At 28.8% G+C, this 7,507-nt stretch overlaps 1 pseudogene; it reads left to right on the forward strand.

Annotated features, from left to right (window-relative positions):
* Positions 1–1,251: 1,251 nt before the first annotated feature.
* On the forward strand, positions 1,252–2,652 carry LOC106321249 (annotated as a pseudogene).
* The last annotated feature ends 4,855 nt before the right edge of the window (positions 2,653–7,507 follow it).

Consider the following 7,507-nt stretch of genomic DNA (forward strand, 5'->3'; position numbering starts at 1 on the left):
ACACAACACCAGAATAAAATACGTTTAATTTGGGAGGAATCATAACAGTATACAAAACTACAATGTTAAAAGCCGGTTTATCGTATAAGCAAATTATATATCACTATAAAGATAAAATTTAAATACTCGGCTCGTATTCTAGTCTTGGTTAAACTTAATGATTCCCAATAAAGACACACTAAAACACCCCCTAGGATGAATTTCTAGGTTCAATAAAATTTTATTATTTCAAATTCGATATCTTTTAAAAAAGAAAACAAAATATTGTCAAGTTATATTATGTTTTTTCAAAAGATAAAAAAAAGTAATTACAGAAAAAAAGAATTTTAAAAAATAATATTTTTAGTGTCATCAAAAAACACTAAATCCTAAATCCTAATCCCTAAACCCTAATCCCTAAACCCTAATTCCGAAACTCTGAACCCATGGGTAAATCCTAAACCTTTGGATAAATCATAAACTCTAAATCAAAAACACTAAACACTACCCTAAACCTTAAACCGTAAATCCTGAACCCTAAACCCTTGAATGTTTTAGTATTTTTGATTTAGAGTTTAGGACTTATCCAATGGTTTAGAGTTTACCCAAGGGTTTACGTTTTAGGATTTCGGGTTTAGGGATTAGGATTTAGGATGTAGTTTTTTCCTGACGACGTTAAAAATATTTTTTTGTAATTGCTACTATTTTTTTTTTTTTATTTTTTTTTACTTTTTTTTATTTTAAAAACATAATAATTTTGACAATATTTTGTTTTCTCTTATAAAAGATATCGAATATGAAATAACACAATCTTATTTGTTGGTGAACCTAGGTTCACCTAGAGATTGAACTCAAGGATAAGTCTAAAAAACATGTGTTACATATTTGTTCAGGATGTAACCGAGTTTTAAACGATTTTATGATTGAAGACCTGCTTTAAACCAAACGGTTTAATCAAATTTTTGCTAAGAGTAGATGCACATTTAAAAAGTTTTATCTTAATTTAACATGCAACCTAGGTTTTAATTTCATCTTTGTTGAAGGAGATGCAATAATTGCTGTTGCAGTTATGTACCAAAAGAAAAGGTTGACCAGAAAGTAGTGTTAATACTTTATGTTTGATAATAACAAGTGAAAGTAACGGTTAAAGAAGCAACATCATTACTTATATACCCCTTAATATCTTTTCTTTGTCTTTTGAGTCTTGGGTTTTGGTGTTGAAGTGTTGTGATTGATTAACTTAGCTTGGATTTTCCAAATTCGGGTAACGTCATGTCGAAGCGAGAATCTAAAGACTCGACCGCAGAACCATTGCACCAGAGATTCTACCCTCTCAACAGGGAAGAAGCGCTAGCGTCACAAGTCACTCGGGTAACAAACTGTTATTCCTTTTTCACTGTTCACAATTTTGATTAGTTCTTTAATTCTCTGTTTTGTAATGATTTGCGTTTATTTTCTTTAATATAATGATTTTCAGTTTATGTGAAAGTGGTTTTGTTTAGATGCTCTATGATCGTAATCGTTATATTGATTACAATCAGGAATACCCTCCCTTTATACCCGTATTCAAATATGGAGCTCTTTGGTAAACTTGGACTCCATTACTACTATTTGCACAAGGTAGAATATCATAGCTTTCTCTTTTCTTCAACAGCGAAAAACAACTGGTATCACAAGATCACATTGTGGTTTGATTCTTACTAATTTGACTTTTACTTATGAGCTTGTAGGGCACAGACTTGAAACTTTTGACTGTACACAAGTTTAAGACATGGATAACCTCAATTTTTTATAACATTAGAGGCAATAGATCCAGTAGACCACTCAAGCTGTGGGTTTGAAACACTAGTTAGGGAAGCACTTGAGCACAAAGGTTGCTTGAGTGAAATTACAACGCTCTGCAGTATAACGCCAGGTAACTTTCTTGATTCTTAGACTCTGATAGATTTGCCGTATCATTTACTCGGATGTAATTTTCTTTCACTCGCTTTATTTGCTACGTCTACTTCTGTATCAAAGGGTTAGAGGAGGAAAGCGAACGTGGATGGTGGGACGAAAAAAGCTGTGGATGATTTCTTTCAAAGGATGACAGAGGATGAACTCACGGGAAGTGATAAGCTGCAATACTATGAGGTCGTCGAAAGCTAAATGGAAATATATACATATATATATTGCTTGCCCATTTTTATCTTCTTTCATCTGCATCATGTCAACATCTTTTTTATCTACAGATGGAAGAAGACACTGGATGGCTTCATCTATACGCGAAATTCGCGCTGTACTCCAAGCGATCGCAACTGGTGAGGAAACAAACTTGAGTGAAACTGGATGGTTTTTTATGTTCATTAAACTTCTTTTTTTTGTCTTGTCTTGTCTTTCAGGAAGAAATTGTGTCTTTACTGCCAGTTGAGATGAGGAAGATAATTGTAAGAACCAGAGAGGATGTGGAGTCGAAGAAGAAAGTCAAGGCGTATAATAAGGAGGACAACGGATAAATTGCCAGCAGTGGCGGATGTAGAATTAGTTTTTGGTGGGGGCAAGTCATACATAAACTCAAAAAATTAGCTAGAAAATGATATTCATTAAAGAAAAATAACTAAAATTTAGGTACGTATATTAAACAAATTTTAAAAATTTCATGGTGGCACTTGCCACCTTCCTGAGCAACGTACATCCGCCACTGATTGCCAGGGCATTTTTCGCTTGAAGTCAAGTGTTTGATTTGAGAGTCCCCACTTTGTATAGTCTTTCTCGGACAGTATTTACATTGATAGAATACATATAACAAAGTAAAACAATATAGTATTAAAATAAAATCTTTGCGTGTAGCAAAAGAATAATAATATACAATAAAACTTTATAAACTAATAAAATTGAGACTGTCATATTTTATTAATTTATAGAGTTACTTGTTTACCAAAAAATATTCCTTTTTAGATTCTTATTTTTAAAATTTATATTAAAATAACTGAATTGTGTGGTTTATATTAAATTTTAAAAATTTATATTCTGTACGTATTTTTATTATTAATGTACATAAGATATACACCACAAATTTAGTTTCATATTAGATGCAATATGAAAAAAAAAATTAACATGTAACACACCTTTCCACACCGTAAATTTGTGAACTTTTTTTCATCAAACGGGATTTCTGCATTTAAAATGTTTTATTTCGCTGAAAGAAATTTCAATATTTTATCTTGGTGCTCTCACAAAATAAAAATTAATAATTGAATGTTTGGATTTTAGAAATAAATATATCATATTTGAATACCAAATACATTAATTTATTTATATAATTGAAGATAACATTTTTTGATTCAATGTATAGGATACATATTAGATTAAGAATTCAATTTTAAGCAGCAACAATAACGATTTTCATTTGAATTTGCATTTACATTTACAGCATTCTGCCGAGGTAAGCAAACTCCTCCAAGTTTGAAATTCAGAGAGATGCATTTTTCATAGCATGTCTTTCCCGGCGTTTCGCCCACACATGGTCCACAGTCTGTACATATCCCTTTTTTGCCTATCCCTATTTAGCTCATAATAGTAAGTAGAGCATTGGTTTTAAATTAGAAACTGACAGATTCAGAATATTAAGGATTTAAAGAAAAAATCATTTCATTTCTTTTGAATAAATCAATTACTTAAAAGTTCTTGATTTGTAAGAACTTCGGATTGATAACACTTTTTATTTTGCTTTTGAGAAAACATAAACATAAACAAATAAATGTCTTACCTGAAATTGTAGGAATAATTAGGCTCGTAAGAGTAAAGACCATCAACATGGACAAAATAAAGGATAAACTTTTCTTGGTTGCCATGTATGTATATGTCACAAAACTCTTTGCTTCGAAGTAAGAAACAGACAGATTTGCAAACTATCATTAGACAAAATTATGGTGCAATATATACTTTTTAATATAAATATATATATAGAGTTACAAAAACTAAAATTTTTTATATTAAGAAATATTTGCAGAAAATGCTATTTATTTTCAGTGAAATAAATTTAGTCTTCCTCAATATAAAACTTCTAACATTAACATGTATATCAGTGTATATATATATATATATTCCTATTATGATTCGCCTTTCGATATTATGTATTTTGCTGCTTACTGTGAAAATTGACATATTTACGAATGTTATGAAATTTTTTTCATTCGTCATTATTCCTTATTTCGTTGAAGATATTCGACACTAAATCAGAAACGGATATTCCTATCATCAAATGTTTTCATCCAAAAACGCAATAACCAAGTCTACGCGTGGTGGAAAAAACAAGGTATGTATGTAACTTATGTGCTTTAACTGCATATTTATATTGGTTTATTATTTTTTTCAAACGTAAACTGTATTTTAATCCCAAATTTAGATTGTGCCAACATCACTGAAGAAAGACAATGGGTATAAATTATGAAGCGTGTGAAAACCCAAAAAAATCGTGGTAACTAAGTCTATGAATTTATGCAACTAGTTTTATATTTGTGATCCTAAATAGTAGAATTGGTGAGAACCCTATGACTTGTTTTTTCACAGAGGTATGTTGGGAATTAGTCATAGCTGAACTTGTGAGTGTTGTAAAGTATATCAAAAGACATGATAGGGTGACGATAGAGTATTCTATACAAGATATAGTAGACTTCATTAATCCAGAAAAAACTTTATCGACTAAAGAACAAAAACCAAACATAATCAAAATCGGACCAAACCCTGGATTGAAATTAAAACTCCAAGTTAGGATAAAAAGGTATTTCAAAATATATTTAAATTAAATTAACTATTTTATTAAAATTAAATTTCAAAATACTAAATGTCATAAAACATTATTTTTATTCTCTCCTTTCCGGTACTAAGTCCCAATATGTTCTTATACCAATTTTCAAAGAATTTTTATTATTATTGTAAACTACTGTTAAAAATCATGTGATTTCTAATAGAATAATTATTAAAGCCTTGCTTGAAAGCTTATCAAAAACTTCTTTCTCAAAAATACAAACCTTATAGAAAATAATGGAAAATGATATAATGGAACATTTCTAGCATCCGATAAAGGTTCTAAATTTCTAATACTCCATCCATTTTTAATGGGTAAGTTTTTAAGAATGTACATACAATTTTTTTTATAAAAAAATTGCATTTTAAACAAAAAAAATCAGAAATTATTGATCTAATCGTAATTTGATCAATGATAAAACACATTACAGAATAAAAAAGACAATATCATATAAAAGGCTAATAAATTTTGCATTAAAATTGAAAAGTTTTTCCCTCAAAAACGTTAATATTAAAATAAACGAAGGAAGTATATATGTATAATTTTGAAATTGGATTAAAAACTTCACAAAAACACATTAATATATAATGTAAAAGTAGTTAGGAAAATATTTTGTTAAGCTAAAAAAGAATAACTGACATATATGCATGTTATTTCAGCATGGAAACCATACTTACTAATTACTAAAAACGAAGATAAGCAAAAGTATTCGAGATATAGAGACAAATGCTTGATTGATTACATGTTTAAAACTCAGTTTTAAGTTAACAATATACAATAGAGAGAAAGAGCGAGATGTACCTGATCTTGGACAACGAAACAATGAAGAATATTTGTAAATGACCAAGTTTAATTAGTTGTTTGTTTAAAGCTTATGAAAATTTGAAAATAACCTAAAATGTTCAATAAATAATTAAAATAATAGAGTGATTGGTAACTAAGTATTAAGGACATTTTTTTTGGTTCAATTATTTCAGCTGCGAAAAAGCAGATTATGTTTCACCTTTAAATTTCCTTTTTTTTCTTTTTTGTCATAAAATTTCTTTTTTTTTCCTTTTAATTTGTTTGCACGTCAATGAATATCCAAATAAAAATTATATATGTATTTTTCTTTTTTCTTTAGATTCGGACTGCTTGACTTGGTTCAACTTTTCCAGCTTTAATATGTATTAGTTGATTATTTTAAATTCAAAAATTTATTGATATTAATGATAAAATATACCTATAAAACAAAATAATCAATGCAGTAAATACGAATAGATTACTAGGATTATTAGCCTTTTAAAGCTCTTTTTAGTAAAACTTTTTTAATAGATTTAATTCTTTTCAACCCTATATATAAATTATATTTTTTTCTCAAATTTATATCATTTATAAAAGAACCCGTATATATAAATGAAAAACAAAACGGTTTGACATTTAGATAGCTCCTTAATTTAAATATCTCCTTAATTAAAGTGTAGTTTGACCATAAATTAACTGTTTAAAAACTAAAGTGGCACCTCTCATTTAGATAGCTCAACTAAGATTGGTTCGATAAAAATTCCTAAGTTAATGATCTAATGTAGAAACTTTCATACTATTTATTAAGTGGATTAAACCTTCCTCCAAGCTATCAGTAAACCATTATTAGTTCAGGAACTTTTATTCAAACCAAACTTAACCGATGAGTTTTACCACTTAAAATCTAAAAAATGTGCAAGAATTTAATAACTTCAAATTTCAAAGTTAGCACTTAGAAACAAATTAGTAAAAAAATGATATAGATTTTACCTTTAAAATCCACATTGCATACAGTTTGATATTGTTTCTTTTATTCGAACTGAACCCGATTGTGTATAAATATATGAATAGGACCTAAACTTATGCTCTTGGAAATCCAAGAAAACTGAATTTTTATAACAAAATGTAAGAATAAAAGAAAAGAAACGAAAATGTAAGCTATTCCGGTGCTTAAACTACCCAATATGCTACTAGGAAAACAATCAAAGAAACAAAACACATCAATTGAACTCAGCCCAATTTAACTTATCTATGTTTTATTCAAAACTTTCTTAAATATGCTTTAGTTGTTCAAATGTTGTGAACCATGTTACTTTTTACTTTGTTTTAAATTTAAGTTATAGAACAATTAATACTTGAAAACAAATTCGTAAACATCATAAGGATAATTCACAAGAAGTTTTTCTTCATCAATGACTGTTTACCGGCCAAAACTTAAATTCTTCTGAGTTGTGTTTCACCAATAACATAATTATTTGTTTCCTTATACATTTCGTATGATATTATTAATATATAGTGTGGTTTGGAACATCCTCTGATCGCCATGGATAATAATATCTCCATGTAATTCTAAAAGCTAACAAATAAACAAAAATCATTGTTTTTGTATCTGAATATTGTTATTTTTTATAGTTTTAAGAACCCACTGAAATACTACTAAAGGGATGCTCTAAGTCACCAACGTAATTGGATTTATGGAGGAGAATTTGTACAATTATTTGACTCAAGCTTCAGCATAGAAATCAAACCGTATCATTTGCCATTCCTTCAAAGATCTGTATTTAATTATGGACAGTATAAGATTTTATATTATAGAAAACTAGCGCCGACTTGCTCTAAAAAATGCTACATTATAAACCCTTAAGGATAGACCAACCCGTATGACGCTAGCGGATTTGTGTTCACGGACAGTGATATTCCGTGTTTTTAACGGTTTTAAACTCGTTTTGTAGCAAT

Source organism: Brassica oleracea, unplaced genomic scaffold, assembly GCF_000695525.1.
Source record: "Brassica oleracea var. oleracea cultivar TO1000 unplaced genomic scaffold, BOL UnpScaffold01351, whole genome shotgun sequence".
In the NCBI taxonomy this organism is placed as follows: domain Eukaryota; kingdom Viridiplantae; phylum Streptophyta; class Magnoliopsida; order Brassicales; family Brassicaceae; genus Brassica; species Brassica oleracea.